The sequence below is a fragment of the Tenrec ecaudatus genome, chromosome 10 (assembly GCF_050624435.1).
Source record: "Tenrec ecaudatus isolate mTenEca1 chromosome 10, mTenEca1.hap1, whole genome shotgun sequence".
Classification (NCBI taxonomy): domain Eukaryota; kingdom Metazoa; phylum Chordata; class Mammalia; order Afrosoricida; family Tenrecidae; genus Tenrec; species Tenrec ecaudatus.
In genome coordinates this window covers 69,847,415-69,871,803 of record NC_134539.1, presented here as the reverse complement: position 1 = coordinate 69,871,803, position 24,389 = coordinate 69,847,415, and the positions used below count along the sequence as shown (strand labels likewise).

At 41.6% G+C, this 24,389-nt stretch overlaps 1 pseudogene; it reads left to right on the top strand.

Annotated features, from left to right (window-relative positions):
- The window catches only part of LOC142458554 (eukaryotic translation initiation factor 3 subunit E pseudogene), a 36,516-nt pseudogene that overhangs the window by 1,040 nt on the left and 11,087 nt on the right, over nt 1–24,389 (top strand).

Genomic DNA, 24,389 nt, shown 5'->3' with positions numbered 1-24,389 from the left:
TGATGACAAGACAATTTTTTGAATAGTTCTTTCCTACACCTATTTTAGTATTTAATTTTTAAAATATTAATGATGAATTAATGATACTAGGTAAAACTTTTAGAAAGCACATAATTTTGCTGTAAGAAGCGAGTCTTCTCTTTATCCCATTCCCAACCAGCTTCACTGTCTAGAGACAAACCCTAGAGATTTTTAATTGTCTCATGTGCATGTGAAACATTGAGTAAAGAAGACTTAGGATGAATTGATGTATTTGAACTGTGCTGGTGGAGAATCTTGAGAGTTCCACGGACTGCTAAAAGAACAGACAGATATGCCTTTGAAGAAGTTCAGCAGAATGCTCCTTAGAGGCAAGCTCGGTAAAACTTCATCTTGCAGATTTTGGACATGGCAGGAGAGATCAGTCCCTGGAAAAGGTCCAGGAGGAAAGCCCTCCACAAGATGAATTGACCTAGTGGCTACAACAATGAACTCAAACATAAGAACAATCGTTAGGATGCTGCAGGACCAGGCAGTGTTTTGTTATATCATACAGGGCCCCTGTGAGTGGGAACTAACTTAAGGCATCCATCAACAACAACAACAATATCCTTTCAGAGCTTATCTCTGCATCCATATACTTTAAATAATCCACTCAGTATAAACCAAAGCCAAACTCACTGCTAGCAAATCTTCCCCAAACACTGCCAGCTTATCTGCCATCTACACAATCTTCACTGTTTGAGCCCATTATTGTGGTCACTCTTTTTTTCTTCTTTTTTTTTTTTACATTTTATTAGGGGCTCAGACCACTCTTAATTGATCTTTTTGAGTCTTCTTTTTTGCTGACTTTCTGCTTTACCAAGCATAATGTCCTCCACCAGGGATTGGCTCTATCTTGACATGTATGTCTCTCCATCCTTGCTTCTAAGCCATCCTTGCTTCTAAGGAGCATTCTGGCTATACTTCTCCCACCAGATTTGTTCATTCTTATAGCTATCTATGGTATATGCAGTATTCTTCACCAACATCGTAATTCAAATGCATCAATTATTCGTCAATCTTCCTTATTCATTATTCAGCTTTTGCATGTGTATAATGTGACTGAACAAAACATGGCCTGTATCAAGCATACTTTAGTTCTCAAAGGGCTAACTTTTTTTTTTAACACTTTAAAGCAGTTTTGTGCAGCAGAATTACCCAATACGTCATTTGCTTTCTTGACAGCTGCTTCTAAGACTGTTGATTTTGGATTCAAGTAAAATGAAGTTCTTAACAATGTTAATCTTTCCTGTTTCTCATAATGCTGCTTTTTGGTCCAATTGTGAGTATTTTTATTTTCATGCTGATGAAAATAAAAATAGTGTTGTCTTCATCAGTTTCAATGTTTTAAGTCCTCTTCACTTTGAACAAGATGTGTCATCTGCATATTGTGTTAATGAGCTGTCCTCCAATCCTAATAGAAACGCATCTTTGTGATTGATTTGTCTGTATGTGATTGGTTTATTTACTTTTTAGGTGTGTCAGTCTGGGTTGACTGGACTCATATATGTGTAATAGAGAACTTTATATCAAAGAATAATTGTATTTTAAGAAAACAGCCCAGTCCAGTCGAGATCAAGTTCATAAGTCCAATATTAGCCCATATGTTCAATACAATCTATAAATTCCTCTTCAGATTCACACAGCACATGCAATGATGCCAAATGCAGGGAGGTCACAGGCCATTGGGTGGAAAGTCTTATGGACTTCGTGGCAGGGGAGGCATCTCGGTGCTGGCAGAGTCTCCACATGGCTCTTCCAGCTCCAGGGCTCTGGCTGCCATCAGCTCAGCTCCATGTGGTGTGTCTACAGGAATGTCTCCCATGGAGCATGTATGTAGCTGACCTCCAGCTTTGCAGCACCTCCAAATGAGGTCATCAAGCTGAGACCTGCTTGACATGCAAAACCCCACCCCATCACTCTTAATAGTCTCAAATGGACACCAGATTATGCAACTACCACATCAGAATTATGCGATATGTAGTGTTCTGCAACAGTAAGCCCTGGGTACCTTTCCATGGCAGTTCACGTAAAGCTAATTTTTTTGTTTTGACAAATTGCAGAGTTTGGGTATATGAGATGTCATTAATTACTTAATAGGCCCCTTCGTGCCATAGTTTTCCCTTGCGTGATGTATTGCAAGTCCTAACCTGTGTAGAGTGCTGACTGTAATTCCAAGTTGGAAGGGGTTATCTGTTGTGCTGAGGAGCCAGAATATGGTGGGATATATCTCCGGGACCCACCTTAGTAGAGGATGTGACTCCAGTCACCACCTTTTATTTCCTTGGCGTTTGATCTGAAGACAAAAACCACACCTCCATAAAGCCGTTTTTATGCTCGCTCTCCTCCCCTCACCACCGCTCCCCCCTCCCCCATACAGACACTTTCCTTACTCCGAGTGCTCAGAAGCAAGGAGCCCTGTTTTGATTTTTCATTTTTCAGACTTTTTGCTTTTGCTTGGGATACTGCAGCTAGTTTACCTCTGCCTGGCCTCTGGATTTTGGGACTTGAATTGTGGCCTAGCACGTGACTGGATTTCACCAACTTCTGAAGCCTTGTGGATGTGGACCATCCATCAGTCAAACATCTAAATTTTGTATTTAGGACTTACCAGCGCCTACAGCCAGTGGTGGGATTCCAATAATTTAACAACTGGTTTGCTGGCTTAATGCCCACTTGAAGTATAAAAAGACGATATGCTAAAAGGTAGTTTATTATTTCAACATGACATCAGAACACGGCTATTGCACAGATAAACATTAAAAAGGAATCAGGAATGTAAATTTGTCATTTACACTTTGTGTGGGACAGCTGCCCACCTTAGAGAGAACCCTGGTGAAAAGGGCCATTTTAACAACTGGGTCTCCAAACACAACCAAAACTTAGATATCGGTTCTGCGGAACTGATGCAAATCAGCCGAATGAGTCCCAAGACTGCCTACAACCACATGAACCATTTCCTTCATCGTATGTGAAATCTGTGAGATGTTGCAGTGAATTTCAGCACCCTGGACCATGAAGACAGGGAGGAGAGGTGGTGTGTCAATTCAGGAAGTATGGAGTGGTATAGCATGTTAGAAGAGGCAGCCATTTAGGGCATCTGGACTATCTCGCTGGGACTGTTGTTAGCCGCTGTTGGGCATGCTCTGGCTCCTAGCAGCCCTTTCCATGCGCAGTAGAAGCAAACACTATCTGCTGCTCTTGTTTTCATTTTTCTAAATGATTATTTTTTTACCTGAAAAGTGGGCACAATTATTATCCCGGTTTTTCTAACAGAGGAATTGTCAGTAGATATACTGATCATGGAAAATAATACATTTCTTAGAAAGTACTTTAAATTCCTATACAAGAAATTCTTACCCCTTGTGTGGTAATAGGATGCAATATAGCTCCATCAAGACCCAATGCCCATAGCTTCTAAGCAACCACCGCCCGATACTCTAGAGTGGGTTAATTTAGAGTAACCAATTTGTCTGCATTCCATTGCGCTTTCTGGGTTTTATCATGGAAAAATCCCACGTCTCAGGAACCCCTACAATTCCAGGCTAACCAAAACATGGTTGGCCAACTTAGCTGAAGTAGTGTTTGTTTTGAGAAAGGTGGATGAATGTAGTTGGCGCATGATCGTCAAAGAATGTTAGTGGGACCTTCACTGTGGTGAGAATCTTTTCCTAAACCTACCCAAGTAAATTATAGGATCAAGGTTACTGACTGAGTTTCTAAAACGAGTAGGTGCTCAAACTCAAGCTCACTGCTATTGAGTCAATTCTGACTCATAGCAATCCTATAGGACAGGGTAGAACTGTTCCTATGGGTTCCCAAGACTAACTAAGGGAGTAGAAAGCCTCATCCTTATCCCAGGGAGTGACTAGTGGTTACTAACTCTTTACTTTTTTGGTTAGCAGCCCAAAATGTAAACCCACTATGCCACCAGTGTTGTTGGGACAGGGTTATTAGGAAACCCCACTGTGAACCGGAAAATCTTAAAAGAAGAACAGGCCTGTCCCTAGGTTACATTCCAATGTATCAGGGACAAGGGATCCTAAAGGGGACCTGGCCATACGAACTCCCTGACTGCTAAAGTTCCTATTCTTCTAGGTAGAAAAAAGACTCCAGACTTAAATATATTCTATGGAGACCTTTTATTAAGTCTAATGCAGGACAAAGACAAATCATCCAGATGAGAGAAACCATTACCGTAAGGCCATAACAGTCTTACAGGGAATCATGACCAGGGCTCTAATGATAGAAGATAGGAAATAAAAGAAGTTCATCACCAATGATGATTGGTGGCGGCACCATGTATCCCTGATGCAGCACGGCCTACAGGAGCAGGAAAGGGACCTTGATCGAGATGTGGGCACAGTAAATATTAGAAACGTTTTCAGGGTAGATTCTGGGGTCTGCGGACCACCGTGTTCGGTGTTTGATTATGACCACACTGCCCAGTTTTCATGAAGGGCATGCTCAGACAAGTCCCCAGAGGTTGAGGAATGCACTTTCAAAGACGCTTACTCTGATGACACAGCTGTTTACATTATCCGTGGACAAGAACTCCGTGGAGGCTGAGTTTATAGTGAGGTTCAAACTGGAGTCACCTCCCACTGTAAAACGTCGTCGTCTTCCACACACCAATTGCTGAGAATTTAAGCTCTAATACACTATGCCTGTTGAGATTTAATGTTAGGTAATTTAAATGCAATGCCTGTTTCTACCTGTAATATGCCTGTAAGGTTTGCACTCTTTCTGATTTAACTGTAACCAGCAATGCAGGCCTGCTGCATTATCTAAATTACACAGTTTTAGGGTTTTGTTTTTATTTTTGGGGAACTGGAGAGAAGCTCATGACACCAAAGATGAATGTCCCCTTCTGATAAAAATTTTAAAATCAATGATTGGATTTTTAAAAAATAGTCTGACAATCCTGACATATTTAGAGTTGTAGGTAGAATTATTATTATTTTATTTTTTAGCTTAAGTCACAAACTGCAGAGGAGATCAGAAAACCCGGAATCAGCCCTGTTTCTTGGCAGCTGACACATGCCGAGAGAGGGAAGGCTGGGACACAGCTGACCTTACAAAAAGCAGCTGGAGGCAAGTGCCCATCTGATACTACTTGATACAAACAGTCCCAACGAACTGCTTTATCTGACAACTGCTTCACCTGAAAGTCTTGGCTAATTTTTCTAAGATCTTGTAAAAATCCCAGAGTAAAGCCAATTTGCCCCTTACAGTGTCCGTTTTGCTCTGGGATTGCTCTTAAGGCAACAAGAAATGCCCGCGTGAGTGACACTGTGACCCAAGTTACTCCTGTCCAACAAAGGCCTTTAGATTTTGTAGCAATGTGTTTCATTTCTGATTTACAACAAATTGAAAATTTTATACGCTGGTGGGGGAGGGGTTCTAAGCTATTCAGAAAGTATCCCCCTTCACCAGTCCTTGTTTCCTCTGGGCCATGCCCCTCTGTTATCTGCACCCTAAGAACATGAGACGTTGGCTCTGGGAACGTGGGGGTGCGGGTCCTGAGAACAATGAGGACGGTTTGTCCCCAAGGCAAGGGAGCATTGGGTAGGGAGGCAGTGTTCTGTGTAAGTGATGGGGATGTTCTGAACTATTATCAGGCAATTAACTTACAAATTTGCCATGCTAGACTGTCTGATGAGAAAACTGAGAAATTAAATATATTCTTTATTGTCTTCTGTTTAATAAAAAGCACATAGACTTCGGGGTGCTCTTCCACAGTATTTATTGTGCATCTATGCCTCAGGAAAGAAGTCCTGTTGGTGGCACAGAGAGGTAAGCACTCAGCAACTGGTGATTTGAACTCACCCAGAGGTGCCTTGGAAAACAGGCCTTCGGCTTTTTGAAGGACATGACTTTGAGAGTCAGAAGGCGCAGTTCTGTTCACATGTGGGGTCACCGTGAATTGGAGTCAAATCTCCTGTAGCCAACAATGTATTTGACTTTCTGCTGGTCCCTGAGGACTGATGGTGAGTATGAGCTAGCCTCTCTGATTTCATCTTCTGCTCTCACCTTGCTCACATGGTTCTTGGAACTCTGACGTTCTTGCTAGTCCTCAAACATGCCAAGTACTCTCCGCTTCAGCACTTTTGCACTTAATGTTTCTTTTGTGAGTTCTTATATCTCACTTTATTTGCGCTGTGCTTAAATGTCACCCTCACAAGGAAGGGCTTCTCTAACACTTTTTCTGCAAAAGAACATGCATATATATGTGTGTCTATGTCTATATGTACATAAATGTATATGTACATATCCACATATATGTACATACACGTACACATAGATATCCTTATCCAGCTTTCCTTTCCTTTATGTCTACTTACTTATCAAATCAAAAGTAATTTTCTTAATTGTTTAGGTCTTTATTTTTTTTCCTGTTGTTATTCTTTTTTTTTTTTTCCTTTTTTTACATTTTATTAGGGACCCATACAACTCTTATCACCATCCATACATGTACATACATCAATTGTATAAAGCACATCCATACATTCCCTGCCCCAATCATTCTCAAGGCATTTGCTCTCCACTTAAGCCCCTTGCATCAGGTCCTCTTTTTTTTCCCCCTCCCTCCATTTAGGTCTGTATTAACTATCATCCTCTCCTACCATATAACTGTAATAAAAAACTATTATTATTGTTGTTATTATTATTTGTTCACTGCTGTATCCCTGGTGTCTAGAACAATGACAAGGACAAATATTTAGTGAATCATTTTGAAAGGAAGGAAAGAAACAGACAGGTGGGTGTAGGGAGACGTCGGACAGTGTGTGATATGACAAAACAATAATTTATAAATGATCAAGGGCTCATGGGGGAGGGGGCAGCAGAGAGGGAGGGGGGAAATGAGGAGCTGATGCCAGGGGCTTACGTGGAGAGCAAATGTTTTGAGAATGATGATGATATGAATGTACACATGTGCTCTACACAATTGATGTATGTATGGACTGTGATAAGAGCTGTATGAGCCCCTAATATAATGATTTTTTAAAAAGGAAGGAAGGAAAGAAAGAAAGAAAGAAGAAGGAAGGAGAGAGGTGTGGTTAAATAGAGTGTTCAATTTTTTACACCCAGAATATTAATTTCAGTATTTTTTTCTATATCCTCAAGAACATGAGTAAATCATTATGTGCAAGAGTTTATATTCTGTGTTTAGTCAAAGAATCACAGTATTGATGAGGGGAGAGCAAATGATCAGAGGTTTGCTTTTCTCTCATCTCTTTCATGTTGGTCTCTAAGAAGAAGTATGAGGGGGTACCCCCAAAACCTGGAATTGCACTGGGTAGAGCAAAGTTTTCATAGTACACTTTTTTTTTTTTTGCACTTGGGAAGCATTGAACAACCTGCTGAGTTAGTGCACCCAGTGGTGTCACCTGGGAAGATTATTTTTGGTCACAGTGAAATTTTTTATAAAAGCAATTTTGCTTGATCCTGGTTTTCTTGTGATGGCTGATTTGAAAACAGCATGCAGCTGGGACATTTTGTTTCCTGCTTGGAAAAAATGCTACAGAAACTGTTGTGATGTGGAACACAGCTTACCAGGACAGCTCTATAAGAAAAATGCAAGTGTATGAGTGGTTTTCTGAATTCAACAATGGTGAAATGTTGATTATGACCAACCTCATTCTGGACATCCGTCAATTTCCTGAACGGACGAAAATGTCAACTAGTAGTGCATTTAAAGTTTGTTCACCAGGTCAGATTGCTAATCAAGCTTTCAATTGAGATGTTCTGAAAAGATTGCATTGATAGTATGGCACAAAAGACTTAATTTGTGGCAGATGGGGGACCTGTTTTGCCACCACCACAATGCGCCTCCTCACACAGCCAACTCAGTGTGCCAGTTTTTGACAAAAAACAGCATGCCTCTCTTGCCCCGTGCCCATTACTGACCTGACCTCACTCTGTGTGACTTCTTTTGTTTCTGTGAATGAAGAGGGACATGAAAGGACAGTGATTTGATGACATAGAAGAGGTGAAGAAAAAAAACGAGGGAGGTGCTGTCAGTCATCCAGACAGATGAGTTTGAAAAATGTTTCCCAGAATGGAATCACAGATTTGACAAATGTATTAAGTGTAATGGAGAGTACTTTGAAGGTGATAAGGTTGCTTTGAGAAAAAAAAACACATAGTTTTGAAAAAAAATTCTGTGTTTTGGGGGGTACCCCTTGCATACTGCTTTTTATTTATTTTAGATACTGGCCTTGTCCACAAAGGAGTTCTTCCAAAGATAGTGCTTCTCCCTCAGCTTAAAAAACAAAAAAAAGTACATTACATATACACACACAAAATAAAAAAAAATTAGAGCTCACAATGTTAATTCTTTGCTTTCTTACATATTTTAACATTTTTTTAGAAACCAGGAATGGGTCTGAACTAGGTGAGTGAAACAGTCCTAGTGTCCCACAAATGTTTAATTTCAACACAGAATCTGGTAGGGATCACAGGAGAAAATGGAGTTAATGCCTTGATCATTTCAGAAAATAACCTCTAATGATACTAAGATTTTAGGACATGTTTATCTTATCCACTTTATATTTCAAATGCCCAAGTCTTTGCTAACATATGCTGGATCTTTCCTGAAAAATTATTTTTAGAGATCAAATTTGCATCATGAACAAGGAAGCTATTAGGAAAATAACAACATCCAAGACTTACACAATAAAAAATTGTTTGAATTCTTACCAGTTGTCCACTGTTGACTGTTGAAATGAACAGCTGTGAACTCTGCTCATCGTTTTCTCATGGCCTGTATCTCCTTTGGGGGAATACTACAGTTGTTATTTAAACAAACGTATCTTTGTCATATTGGAAAAGGCATCTAATGTAATCCTGCTGGAGTGATGTGGAGTGATGTGTTTGCACTAGACAATCGAGAGAACTTAGTACAATTCAGAACAGAGCAGAGTTTAAAGTTTCTTCCTTGCCATCTACTTCCTGTATAGTCTCCAACGTTCTGGACATCTGAGTAGCTCAGAGTTTGGCTGGGGGGAACGAACAGGGAGGCTCAGACTTTCTCAGCATGCGAGCTACTTATAAAATGATCAAGTCAAAATGATCTACCAACTACAAAAATATAAAACATATTTGTCTGTTACATTTATTCATAAATGCATTGAGAATACTTTATATGTACAATGTATGTTTTTGTACCTTGCATAACCACATGAGTCCATATTGCACAACACAACACAATTAACTGTGGACATTTTTTGCCATTACCTGAGTTGACTCTGATGACTTGCAGTGAATGGAATGAGCCAGGGATGCATAGTCCGAACAGAAGCTGCTGACAGCCAGCCTCAAGCACACTTCCAAATGACCATCCGTCATGGTGGAACGGTACTTGGACTTACTGATCTTTATGTGGGAAAAGTCTGACTCACTCACATAAGTGAGTACAGCCGAATAATGCAGTGAAAGAGGAAGCACATTTTCTCAGGTTTGGGAACTTTCCCTCTGCAAGTAAGTTCCAGAACTGTTCATGGCTCTGGACTTCAGCGGAATGCTGGCTTGTAGTGTCAAAATCTCCCATTCCGTATGAAAGTGATCCGTTTTGGTCTTCTTACTTGGTCCAGCTCCCCACTCATTTTAATACCCTTTCTTACATTTCAGAGGAAAAAAACCAAGGTCTAAAAATTGGCGATAACTTAGCTTGTCAGTTTTGCGGCACTTAGCGCAGTTGTTTGCGCATGCGCTTGACACCTACGATTGCACTGATTGGCTGCGGGATTGATAATAGGCTTATGTCTATTTTTTTAATGTCACACGATCTACCCGCACTACATTTGCGATCGGCTAGTAGATCGCGATCGATGTGTTGAGCACCCCTGTTCTAGTCACTTATTTGGTGAACAGCAATGTCTCTAGCACGGGGACAAACACCATGGGCGATTTTAAAGAAATAGGAAACTCGTGGAAGCGTGACCATTGCAAGAGATTTTAGAGAAATAAAAAAAGGATCACAAGTACTGTGAACAATTGTACATAAAATTAGATCACTCAGATGTCTAAATTGCTTTTTAATGAAATAGATGTCAAGAGATAACCTATAGACTGAAAGAACATATTTGGAAAGTATAGCTGTCATAGGGGTTTAGTATTAAAAATCTACAAAGAATTCCTCCAAGTCCATAACAAGTAAACAAATTTTTTAAATTGGCAGAGGACTTGAACAGATCATATATCAAAGAAGCTATAGAAATTGCCAATAAGCATGTGAAAAGATGTCTGAAGTCATTAGGCATTACGAAAATGGAAATCAGAGCCACAATGAGATAACATCTCAACACCACTTAAAACCCAAACCAAACTCACCACCACAGGGTCAATTCTGATTCTGAGTAAGACAGGGTAGAACTGTCCCTATGAGTTTTGAATACCGTAACTCTTTAGTCATCTTTCTGAGAGTGGCTGGTGGTCTTGAACTACTGACCTCCCAACATATGACTCACCAGGCATCCTTCAATACCACTAGGACAGCTATTAAGGGGCTCTGGTGGCATGGTGGGTTACATATCGAGCTGATAACCAGAAAGCCAGTGGTTTGGACCCAGCAGCCGGGCCACAGGAGAAAGATGAGGCTGCGTACTCCACAGGAGAAAGATGAGGCTGCGTAAAGTCTCTGAAACCCATACGGTTGCTGTGAATCAGAACTGATTCAATGGCAGTGAGCGAGTATAGCTATTATCTGAAAAATGAAAAATAACAAGCGTGGGTGAGGATCTGGATAAAATAAACCCTTATCTACTGCTGGCAGATAGTAAAATGATACAGCTGATGTAAAACAAATTGGCAGCAGTTCCATAAATTAAACATAGAACTCCCTTATGACCCAGAAATTCCACTTTAGGTACAGACCCCAGATAATTACAAACATGGAGTCAGAGACTCACATACACCAATGTTCATCACAGCATTCTCCACCCCACCCCCCACATACACACAATAAGCACAAAGTGGAAACAACCCAAGTTTCCACCAACAGATTAAAGAATAAATAAGATGTTCTATATACCGGGTCACTAGATGACTGTGAGTATATGTGTTATGCTGGGTTGACTAGAGAAACAAACCCAGAGACACATATAGGTGTAAGAAAGAGCTTTATAGCATAGAGAAATCGTATAGTAAGAAAACATCCCAGCCCAGTCCAGTAAGCCTGTAAGTCTGATACTAGTCCACAAATCCCTCTTCTGACTCACAAAGCACACACAACGATGCAAAATGTAGGAAGATCACAGGTCAGTAGGTGCACATGCTTGTGGATCCTATGGTGGTGTAAACATCTCCAGGGCTCTCACAGGTCTCAGCTTGGCCCCATATGGCTTGACAACAGGATGGTGAAAGCAAGGAGGTGGGCGGCGGGGCAGGGGCAAGCCTCCAGTGAGCCATTTATCTTCGTTGCCCTCCAATCAAGCTGGGACCTGATTGACAGGCTAACCTATGCCCACATGTTTCTAGGCACCCAGGTTGGTGCAAGAAACCCTATCACAGTATATATAAACAATGGGAAATTATTCAGCCATAAATAGATGTGAAATTCTGATTCCAGACAAAGGTGAACTTTGAAAACACTATGTTGCTTGAAATAAAGACAAATATAGTACGATGCTGTTTGTGTGAAAAATTCAGAACAGTCAAGTATGCACACAGACCAAAGTTCATTAGTGGTAGCTGAGGTAGTGAATTATTCAATTTGAGTCTTCTAGCCAAAGACTCTAATTCCCACCAAGAGACTGTTTCCTGCATGGGTCCGGTAAGAAGATGGGGAAAGATGTTGATAGGATTCACCTGTGAGTAATTGCAAACAGGGTTCTCTCGTGCACCATCCTACTGCTTATATAATGAGCCCTCTGAGAAACAGGAAGAGGGGTCTCATTACCACCAAGAGCATGGCATGAAGCTCATCTCTGGACCCAAGATTCCTGTGCAGTGAACTTCCTGGGTCGACTTGATTGCTGTAACCCCAGAGAACGAGCGGCAGAACCAGTTGTTAAGAGCAGAGAATCGCGGTGGACTTCTTGTCTCAACCCACAAAGCAAACAAAGCTGAGTATTTTGGGGCAGGAGGTTGGCTTGTGGAGTGGGGTGTTTCTGGGCACTTCAGTTTGGAAGTTAGGCTTGCTGGCTCACAGAAGTGGAGCTGAGAGCTTTGGGCTGAAGCTTATTGGAGTGGGATGTCTCTTGGGACCTAATTCAGGGATTTTATTTGCTGAAGAGGAGCCATGGTGGCATAGTGGTTACTAGTTTAGCTGTGATTCACAAGGTCAGCAGCTCCTCAGGAGAAAGAAGGGGCTTTCTACTCCTATAGGAGTAACAGTCTTGGACACCCACTGAGGCAGTTCTACCTTGCCCTACAGGGTCACTATGAGTTGGCACTGACTTCTTGGCAGTGAGTTTGTCTTTTGGATTTGCTGATCCACAGAGCTTGGACTGAATGCCTTCAGGTTGAGGCTTACTTCAACATGGTATGGCCTTTGGACATTTCTTGTTTAAAATAATTTTATTGGGACTCTTACAGCTTTTATAACATTCTCTACATCAACTGTGTCAAGCATATTTATACATATGTTGCCATCATCATTTCCAAAACATTTTCTACTTGAGTCTTTGGTATAAGCTCTTTTTCCCCCTTCCTCCCCCACTCTCCTTTCTTCGTGAATCCTTGATCAATTATATATTATTTCATATTTTATACTGTTCATTGTTTCCCTTCACCCACATTTCTGTTATTCATCCCCTTTGGGGGTGGGGGCGCGATATAGCCAATCTAATGATGGGTTCCCTCTTTCTTAATTCTTTTTAAAAAAATTATTTTATTGGGGGCTCATACAACTCTGATCACAATCCACACATACATCCATTGTGTCAAGTACATTTGTATATGTGTTGCCATTGTCATTCTCAAAACATTTGCTCTCCACTTGAGCCCTTGATATCAGCTCCTCATTTCCCTCCCCTCCCCACTCCCTCTCCCTCATGAACCCTTTATAATTTATAAATTATTATTGTCATATTTTACTCTGTCTGACATCTCCCTTTACCCACTTTTCTGTTGTCCATCCCCCAAGGAGGAGGTTATATGTAGATTCTTGTAATCAGTTCCCCCTTTCTACCCCACCTTCCCTCTACCCTCCAGGTATCACCATGTTCACCACAGGCTGAAGGGATCATCTGTCCTGGATTCCCTGTATTTCCACTTCCTATCGGTACCAATGTACATCCTCTGGTCTAGCCAGATTTGTAAGGTAGAATTGGGATCATGATAGTGAGTGGGGAGGAAGCATTTAAGAACTAGAGGAAAGTTGTATGTTTCATTGTTGCTACCCTGCACCCTATCTCGTCTCCTCCCTGTGACCCTTCTGTAAGGGGGTGTCCAGTTGCCTACAGAAGGGTTTTGGGTCTCCATATTGTACTCCTACTTATTTACAATGATATGATTTTTTGTTCTTTGATGTCTGATACCTCATCCCTTTGACTCCTTGTGATCACACAGGCTGGTGTGCTTCTTCCAGGTGGGTCTTGTTGTTTCTCAGCTAGATGGCTGCTGGTTTACCTTCAAGCCTTTAAGACCCCAGATGCTATATCTTTTGATAGCCAGGTACCTTCAGCTTTCTTCACCGCATTTGCTTATGCACACATTTGTCTTAAGCGATCTTGTCAGGAAGATATGCATCATGGAATGCCAATTTAATAGAACAAAGTGTTTTTGCATTGAGTAAGTACTTGAATTGAGGTCCAATGTCCATCTGCTGCCTTAATACTAAAGCTATAAATATATGCACATAGATCATTCCCCATTATCAAATATAAATATATTTATATCATATGGCCTGTATTTAGACTTCTATAAATACCCTTGGCCTCCTAGTTCTTTCCTCTGTTTCCTTTTACTTTCCTCTGTCCCACTATTATACTCAGTTTTCATTTGGGTTTTAGTAACCTCTCGGTTGCATTGCCTTTGCTGAATCCCTACCAGGCCTCTCACACCCTCCTTGCCACTAATTTTGGATCACTTATTGCTCCCTTGTCTCTGGGTTGGTCAACACCACCTCCTTTCCCCTGCCCCCCCCCTCCCATGTCCCTCCAGAGTCATTGGTCCAGTTGTTTTCTCCTCCAGACTGTTCATCCAGCCTATCTTATCTAGATAATATGCAGAGATAACAATATGCACCAAAAAAACAAGGCATAGCAAGACAAAGCGACAAAAGAGAACACAAATATGACAACAAAAATGAAAACCAATGACCCAGAAAAGAAGAAATCAATTTAAAAAAAGAAAGAAAAATTTTTTAAAAATTTAAAAAGAAAGACAAACCTGTAAATAGATCAAGGTCTGATTTTTGAACTCTAGGCATGTCCTCCAGTCAAGTCTGATGGGGTGCCACACTCTGGCCCCAGAGTCTATCCTTTACACTCCCTTGGGATCTCCCTGCTCTGCTCCCCCAGTTGCTCTGTTGCACGCTCTGTCACACGCCTGAGTCTCCAGTGTTGTCCCCCGCAGGGCCATGGATCAGTGAGGGACATCATGTCTCATAGTGGGAACAGCCATCTGGTCCACTCTGTGCATTGGCTGTTCAGAGCGGGAATATTGTCCTCCAGGCCTGGTGGGCCAGGATGTGCTCCACTCTCTCTCCACCCCCATTCCTTTGCTCCCATGTGCTCTGATCAGACATGTCTCTCTCTTGTGGCTGCAGCTTCACTGCCTTCCTCTATAGTAAATTCTTCTGGGGGCAGGGCTGTGTATATTTCTTTGCAGACCTTAAATTACTTTGTAACCTTTCCTGGTAAACAACGCAACCCTGAGCATTTCTCATTGGTATTGCAACCCATGAAGCTCTTAAAAAAACATTTTGTCATGAATTTGGTGTGTAAGTTCAGTTTCACCATCGCTGTGGCCATTAGAACCAACAAGGTAAAGTAGAGAATGTCACCAAAGACAATATAGTGGTGATCAGGAAATCTGGGGAGGGAGAGATCGGGGGCTAGTGTTTTTCCTAAGTGTGATGAAAGATTTGGAAACAAACAGTGGTGATTGTAGCTTGAAGGTGAAGGTAATTAGTGTCAGTGGAATGTACAAGCAAAAATGCTTGAGATGTTAGGTTACGTGGTTTTCACCTGATTAAAAAAAAAAGAAAGAATGAACCCCTGACTCTGTTCTTTCTGCCTCATGACAATAAAACTTGCCCTAAGAGAAAGTTTTTCTTCTTCTGATTACTAAATACTGGCTTCTAAGTCTAAGATCAAATACTGCAGCCTTCGGGGTGGATTTCACCTCTGCCAAAAGGAAACAACAGTCCTCACATTTCGTCCAATAGCAACATAATTATAAATGGAGAAAGGATTGAGGCTGCCAAGGGCTCATTATACCCAATCCACAATCAATACCCATGGAAGCAGCAGATAAAAAAGTTGGATGACATAATACATTGGGCAGATCTGCTGCATAAGACCTCTTTGAAATGTGTAGCAGCACACCTGCCACTTTGATAACCACGTTGTGCCTGATCCAGGCCATGATATTTCAGTTGCCTCATTTGTAGTCAAAATTGAACAATGAGTGAGAAAAAGCAAAGAAGAATTGTTGCATTTTAACCACGGTGCTGTTAAAGTATATGAAATATATCATGGACTGCCTGAAGAATGAACATCTCTCTCTTGAAAGAAGTACAGTCAGAATGCTCTCAGAAGTAAGTGTGGACTTGGAACATTTCCCCCCCAGGAAACAGCAAAGGACATCATACCTGGTAAAGCAGAGGATTCCTGAAAAGGAAAACCCGTAAAGAGATGGATTTGGACAGTTGTTACAACAACGGGCTTAAACATACCCACGATTGTGAGAAAGGCGAAGGACTGGGCAGGGTTGTGCTTTGTGCTAAACAGGCTTGCTTTGAGTTATAACCAACCTAATAACATGCGAGGTTATTTGAAGAATATTGAACTTAGATTTAGAAAACCTGTAAAAAGGGAGGTGTGGGCGGGAGAAGATGAAGGGGCAGGAGGAGAGAGTGGAGCACAGCCTGGCCCACCAGGCCGTGATGATGATGTTCCTGAGTAGAGCAGCCAGTCCACAGAGAGAACAACATGGCTGGCTCCACTATGAGAAATGATGCCAATCAGTGACTAAAGGCGATACAGGGGACTGCACCGGAGACACAGTATGGGAATTGCACCTGACCTGATCCCACCACACCGAGGCAAATCACTGGGGGAGTGCAGTGGAACAGCAAGGGAATGGAGTGGCAAGGTCCCCAGGGAATGCTGAAAGTGGACTTTGGGGCCAGGGCGTGGTGCCCCAAGACTGGACTGGAAAACGCTTCTAAGGGCCAGCAAACAATCCCTGAACTAACTACAAGCTTTTCTCTTGTGAACTGTTTTGTTCTGTTCTTTGTCAGTGGTTTGTTTTTGTTGTTTTGTTGTCTGGTTGCATACTTTTGCTTTGTTTTCCTCTGTCTTGTTTTCGTGCATGTTAGTGTCTCCACAGGTCTGTCTGAATAGGACAGGCTGGATGAACTATCTGGAGGAAAAACAACGGGACTGACAGTTCTGGGGGGACTTGGGGTGTGGGGGTAGGGGGGGTAAGGAAGTGGTGTTAACAAACCCAGGGACAAGGGAAAAACATGGGACCCCAAATGGTAGAGAAGGGGGAGTGGCAGGCCTGGTGGGAAATGATCTAGGGTAAGGTTGCTTAGAGAAGAGGTATACTCTAGCTCAGGTGGCGACGAAGCATGGTAGTAGGGCAGGAGGAAAGTCAAGGGAGATGGAGGAAAGAGCTAGGAGTCAAAGGGCATTCATGGAGGTCTAGACAAAGACATGTACATGCAAATATATATAGGAGGATGGGGAAATAGATCTATGTGTCTATATTTATAGGTCAAGTATTAAGGTGGCGGAAGGACCTTGGGCCTCTACTCAAACACTCCCTCAATGCATGAATACCTTCTTTTATTAAATTGGAACTCTATGATGCTCACTCTCCCGACACAATGGCTGGAGCCAAAGTGGGTGAACAAGTAAATGTGGTGAAGAAAGCTGATGGTGCCCGGCTATCAAAAGAGATAGTGACTGGGGTCTTAAAGGCTTGAAGATAAACAAGCGGCCATCTAGCTCAGAAGCAACAAAGTCCACATGGAAGAACACACCAGCCTGTGTGATCGAGTGGTCCCAAAGGGATCAGTTACCAGGCATCAAAGAACAAAAAATCATATCATTGACTGCACACCTCCATGATAGGATCGCTGAAGACAAATGGGTGCATAAGCAAATGTGGTGAAGAAAGCTGATGGTGCCCGGCTATCAAAAGAGATAGTGTCTGGGGTCTTAAAGGCTGGAAGGTGAACAAGCGGCCATCTAGCTCAGAAGCAAAAAAGCCCACATGGAAGAAGCACACCGGCCAGTGCGATAACGAGGTGCCAAGGGACCAGGTATAAGGCATCATGCAAAAAAAAAAAGATATAAGTGTGTGTATGTATGTGTATATGTATATAAGTATATATATATATATATATATATATATATATATATATATATATATATATATATATATACCATATTAAATGAAGGGGGAAGTGCAGAGTGGAGACCCAAGGCCCAAGTGTCGGCCAATGGAGATCCCCTCATAGAGGGGTTTAGGAGAGGAGATGGGTTAATTAGGGTGCGAGGTAGTACCGATGAAGAACACAGCTTTCCCCCAGATCCTGGATGCTTCCTCCCCCCAACTACCATGATCCAAATTCTCCCTTGCAGGGCTGGATAGGACAGAGGCTGTACACTGGTACATATGAGGGCTGGAGGTACAGGGAATCCAGGGTGGATGATACCTTCAGGACCAAGGGTGTGAGGGACGATGCTGGGAGAGTGGAAGGTGAGTGGGTTGGAAAGGGGGAACTGATTACAAGGATCCACATGTGACCTCTTCCCTGGGAGAGGGACAGCAGAGAAGGGGGGAAGGGAGACTCCAGATAGGGCAAGATATGACAAAATAACGATGTATAAATTACCAAGGGCACATGAGGGAGCGGGGAAAGGGGAGGGAGGGGAAAAAAAAAGAGGACCTGATGCAAGGGGCTTAAGTGGAGAGCAAATGCTTTGAGAATGATTGGGGCAGGGAATGTATGGATGTGCTTTATACAATTGATGTATGTATATGTATGGATTGTGATAAGAGTTGTATGAGTCCCTAATAAAATATAAAAAAAGAGAAAAAAAAAGGGGGAGGCATGGGAAAAGAAGTGGGTGTTAACAAACCGAGGGACAAGGGAGCAACAAGTGATCCAAAATTCTTGGCGAGGAGGGTGATGGAGGCCTGGTGGGGCTTGATCAAGGGCAATGTAACCAAGAGGAATTACTGAAATTCAAATGAAGGCTGAGCATGATAGTGGGACATGAGGAAAGTAAAAGGAAATAGAGGAAAGAACTAGGACACAAAGGGTATTTATAGAGGTCTAAATCCAGGCATGTAAACATGTAAATGTATTTATATATGATGATGGGAAAATAGATCTATGTGCATATATTTATAGGCTTAGTTTTAAGGTGGCAGATGGACATGGGCCCTCTACTCAAGTACTCCCTCAATGCCAAACACTTTGTTCTATTAAACTGGCATTCCATGGTGCTCACCTTCCCAACACGATCTCTGAAGACAAAGCGGGTGCATAAACAAATGTGGGGAAGAAAGCTGATGGAGCCCAGCTATGAAAAGATATAGCGCCTGGGGTCATAAAAGCTTGAAGGTAAACAAGTAGCCATCTAGCTCAGAAGCAACAAAGCCCACAAGGAAGAAGCACACCAGTTTGTGTGATCATGAGGTGTCCAAATAAGATGAGGCATCAAAGACCCAGAACAAAAAAATCTTATCATTGAGAATGAGGGGGAGTGTGGAGTCGAGACCCAAAGCCCATCTGTAGGTAACTGGACATCCCCTCAAAGAAGCATCTTGGGGAGGAGACAAGCCTGTCAGGGTGCAGTATAGCAACAACGAAAGATACAACTTTCCTCTAGTTCTTAAATGCTTCCTCCCCATCCACTATCATGATTCCAATTTTACCTTACAAATCTGCCAAGACCAGAGCACGTACACTGGTACAGATAAGAGCTGGAAAAAAGGGAATCAAGGACAATAATCCCCTCAGGACCAATAATGAGAGTAGCAATACCAGGAAGGTAGAGGGAAGGTGGGGTGGAAAGGGGGAACCGATTACAAGGATCTACTTATAACCCCCTCCCTGGGGATGAACAATAGAAAAGTGGGTGAAGGGAGACATTGGACAGTGTAAGACATGACAAAATAATAATTTATAAAGTATCAAGGGTTCATGAGGGAGGGGGAGCAAGGAGGGAAGGGGAAAAAATGAGCTGGTACCAAGGGCTCAAGTAGAAAGCAAATGTTTTGAGAATGAGGATGACAACAAATGTGAAAATGTGCTTGACACAATGGATATATGTATAGATTGTCATAAGAGTTGAATGACCCCCCAATAGAATGATTTTTAAAAGGGAAAAATGTAATAGATCTATTTCCTCATTGTCATATATCAATATACGTACATATGTACATGCCTGTATTTAGACCTCTATAAATTCCCTTGGCCTCCTAGTTCTTTTCTCTATTTTATTTTACTTTCCTCATGTCCCACTATCATGTTCAGCCTTCATTTGGGTTTCAGTAATTCGTCTCGGTTACATTGCCCCCGATCAAGCCCTACCAGGCCTCCTAAACCCTCCTCGCCATCATCGTTTTCAAAACATTTTCTTTCTACTTGAGCCCTAGGTATCAGCATCTTATTTCCCCTCACTCTCCCTCCCTGCCAAACTCTCGATCATTTATGAATTACTATTTTCCCATGTCTTACACTGAACAATGTTTCCCTTTACCCCGGGCTTTACTTTTTACAAGAGTAGACTGCCACATCTTTCTCCCTCACCGTGGTTGCTGGATTAGAACCACTGACCTTTCAGTAGCTGAGCATTTATCCATACTGCCAACCAAACTCCTTAGATAATTAAAAAAACAAACAAACTCCCTGCCATTGAGTAGGTTCTGACCCTCTAGCAGAGAAGTAAAACTGCCTTTGTGAGTTTTCAACACACAATTAGACTCAGGACAATAAGGAACGACTATTAAGCATTTAAACATTTTTAAGAAAATGTCTAAAGGTTGGGATTGATGAATTTGATTATAGCAAGATTAGGGGCTTCTAAACATAAAGAGAAAATCATTAAGGCAGTGAACAGATCTGGAGATATCTGGGACAACCAAAGCACCAAAAGGCCTAAATCACAAACATGAAAACCACTCGTGCACATCAACAAGAAAACTACAACCAACAGAAGCAATGGGCAAACGGGTTCTACAGTCATTTCATAACAGGATACACTTCATGAATAAGACATACATATGCTAATGAACACACTATCCCTAATTACTCATCAGATTATGACAAACTAAAACTCAAAGTGATACCAGTACACACCCACTAGAATGGTGTATTAGTCTGGTTTGCTTTAGGGAAACAAATCCACAGAAACTCATATGTATAAGAGAGTTTTATATAAAGGGTAAGTACACATCAACAAAACATCCCAACCCAGTGCTGCCCAAGCCCACAAGTCCAACATTAACCCATATGTCTGACACCAATTCACAGTCATCCTCCACCTCACAAAACACACCCAATGATGCTGACTGCAGGAGAAAAGCTTAGTCAGTGATCGTGTAAGCATCTCAGCGTTGGCAGGGATCTCCACAGGGCTGCTCCAGCACCCAGGGCTGCATCGGGGTAGTTCCATGGGGCTTTTCCACAGGGAAGTCTTACAGGAAGTGAGCCTTGTCAGTTGAAGCAGGGAACTGGCTAAGGGAGCTGCACCATGGTGCGACCATCACAAAGCAAGAGACCTGAGAACTCGAAAAGCAAGGCTCACCGAGCTGTTTATCCCTCCCCCCTTCAATTAACCCCACGTGTGTTTACTGGCCAGGTGGACACAATAAATAACTGCCTCAAATGGCTAACACTAAAGGCTGGAAATACCAAATGTTGCTAGGGATGTAGAGGAACTGGGAATGGAAACTGGCGCAACCAACTTAGAAAACACTTTGGTTTTATCTGCTATTATTAAAGATAGTGTGTCTCAAGAGTGAGAAATTTCTCTCTGTATATAACTGACAAGGGACTGTTTCTAACAACTTTTTTCATAATAGACTAAACATGGAAACAAGTACCCATCAGTAATGGAATGCCATATAGCAGTGAATAAGAGCCAACGACAGTGAAATGCTGCACTATGAAATTATCTCTCAAATTACTATTAGGATATTAAGTTAGGAAAGTCTGATAGAAAGGGTGCATACTTAATTATTTCATTTACAGCAGTGGTTCTCAACCTTCCTAATGCTGCAACCCTTTAATACAGTTCCTCATATTGTGGTGACCCCCCCCCCCAACCATAAAATTATTTTTACCTCGCCTGACTTTTGCAAGGCATTTGGAGAGTAAATATGTTGTTCAACAGAATGTCACTGCCACCATCAAAACCAAAAAATCATGTCAAAATAAACAAACAAGTCACCTTTACATCACTACGAAAAGTCAGTGTTATGGACATTTTTAAGGGGAAAAAAAGCTAAATAAACAATGTCCTCATTACTCACCATTCCAGTAGTGCTGCAATGTATTTACGGGGAAGTGTAACTCTAAATATTCGATCCTCTCACTATTTTATCATAGGACTTACTGGATATGTAAATTATCACACTAACTATGTGTCTAATTCACCAGTAAATGACAAAAGAGAAAAATTGTTTTAAATCAGAAAAGCTATCTATTTTTCAACTTCTTGTTTGCATTACATTTTCCTAGATTGGTTTTCTTTCTTTCCTTTTTTTTCTTTTTTGGATTGAAGATTAGCCTGACAAAAGTATGCAAATTTTCTTTCCAGATGTGCTTTATTAAAAACAAGTAGATAACTGTTACATAATGCATATGCTTGCCAACTATTAACAAAAGAAAATAATTTTCAAGCTGAGATTAAATAATTTCAATTAATTAAAAAAATTATAGATTTTTGTTTTGGTCCCCTAGAACAGTTTTCATAACATTCATGGTGATATCAGAAAGTTTTATAAATGGGGAGGGGAAGTTTCTTGTTCCAGTTCAGTATCTCTTTTTATTTTCTAGGGAATGGAAAGAAGTAGATGTGACAGCAGATTCTGGCCCCATGGCAGTTAAGAAACAAATCCATTAATTATTGCTGTTGTGTTAGTCTGGGTACTTTAGAGAAACAAATCCACAGAAACTCATGTATAAGAGAGAGTTTTATATAAAAGTTAAGTGCGCATCAAGAAAACATCCCAACCCAGTGCTGCCCAAGCCCACAAGTCCAACATTAACCCATTAACCCTCATGTCCAACACCAATCCACAAAGTCCTCCTCCATCTCATGAAACACACACAATGATGCCTACTGCAGGAGGAAAGCTGAATCAATGAACGTGTAAGCATCTCAGCGCTGGCAGGGGTCTCCACACGGCTGCTCCAGCACCCAGGGCTGCATTGGGGTAGGTCCATGGGACTTCTCCTCAGGGATGTGTTGCAGGAAGTGACCCTTGCCAGGTAAAGCAGGAAACTGGCTAAGGGAGCTGCATCCTGGTCCGACCATCACAAAGCGAGAGACCTGAGAACTAGAAAGGTGAGGCTCACTGAGCCATTTATCCTCTGCCCTTCCATTAACCCCACATGTGTTTATTGGCCAGGTTGGCACAATAGACTAACTACCTCAGCTGTTGTTCATAAAGGCAGGTTTTTTTCTTCTTATGTTTTGATGCGTTATTTTAAACACTGTCTTTGAGGAAGCATGTTGAGACATCTGGATTTTTTGCCTTTAACTTTTGGAATTGTTTTGGTCACTATCCTTTGATATTGAAATGACTCAGTACTGTTGAGTGTTGACAATAAAAAGAATTACAAACACCCCCAGGACTTATTGACAACCTGGATGGGAGACACTCCCGTGCCTGCTGGCAGTTCTGGCAGGCCGGGTTGCCCCTGTTCCTTTGTTGTTTCTGAATGTGGGTCTTACCTCAGTCCTTATTCACACTCTCACTCCTTGTTCCCAACAATGGTCATCCTAGTTTACCCCAGCGAACAGCAATGATTATGTCTTCTTCCTCGAGAAGGCTGAATATAAGGAATGAGATTTAGAAAATAACTAGTTATAGTCCTAAAGGTCAACCAATCTGTTTTTAAAAGAGCGTTGACAAATAACCAGCTGTAGTCACCGAGTTCAGCCTACCAGGGTGTACTCTGAAATCAGTTCTGAGTCATCTGCTCTGTTTGGCACCCCTGTTTACAGTACATCTTGAGCCTTCTCATGCAGCCCTGTTACTGGTAAATAGCTTACCCTTTCTGACAGCCTGCATGAGGAAAGGACAGCTGATCTTGGTTGACAAAATGTGTATACCTTCTGGGTGCTGAAGGGATATTTTAGGAAGTCTTGAGCAATTGTTTAAAGTGTACATGTGTGCGTGCCCATGCACGCTTTATGTGATACGTAAAGATTCGTGTTCCAAGAGTGTGTTTTTCTTTCTTAAATATCTGGCTATGAGCCTGCCTCTCAGAGATGGGAAATTTCTTGAGCTATTTCGAATACAGGCTCTGTTTTTATACACCAGAAAGTGGTAACTCTTTGTCCAGCCAGCACTGCCAATGATCTGTGACAATTCCTATTCAGTATGGACTTCAAAAACAAAATGAAAAAAACAGTCAGATCTTTTTATTAGCCTGTTTTGCATATAATCTTTTTTGAATATTTCTAGATTAATGTCACTTCTATAGCAGAAAAGGAGTTATTTAAAGGGATAACCTGATTCTCTGCATAAAGAAAGTCACACAGCTGCCATCTGTTTTATGAAAACTTGGTCTTGGGTTGAGTGCAGGCTGGAAGAGGAAATGTGTGGTTTGAATCCTAGACTCACAGTAAATGTTTACTTCAGTACATGGGCCAACTAAGGGACTCTTTCTAACCTTCATTTTCCTCATTGGTTAAATGGGAAGCAAGATAGTCATCTATATCCTTACAGGAAAACAAAGCATTAGTAATTGATTTGAAAATGTAAACCACTGCAAATGTTTTTTTTTAAAGATTCTGTTTGCAGGGTTAAGCCAAGCACCATTTTTCATTCTGCTGCTTCCTTCCGGGCCAGCACATGCCCAGAGAGAATCACTGCATTTCTCACTGGCAAGACCAAGGCCTGTGCAGCTTAAAAATTTGGAAGCAGGAGAAATGAAGACACATTTTGTAAAAATCCTACTTTGTATTTGTAAAATATGGGAAGGCAGACTCTTCTTGGCC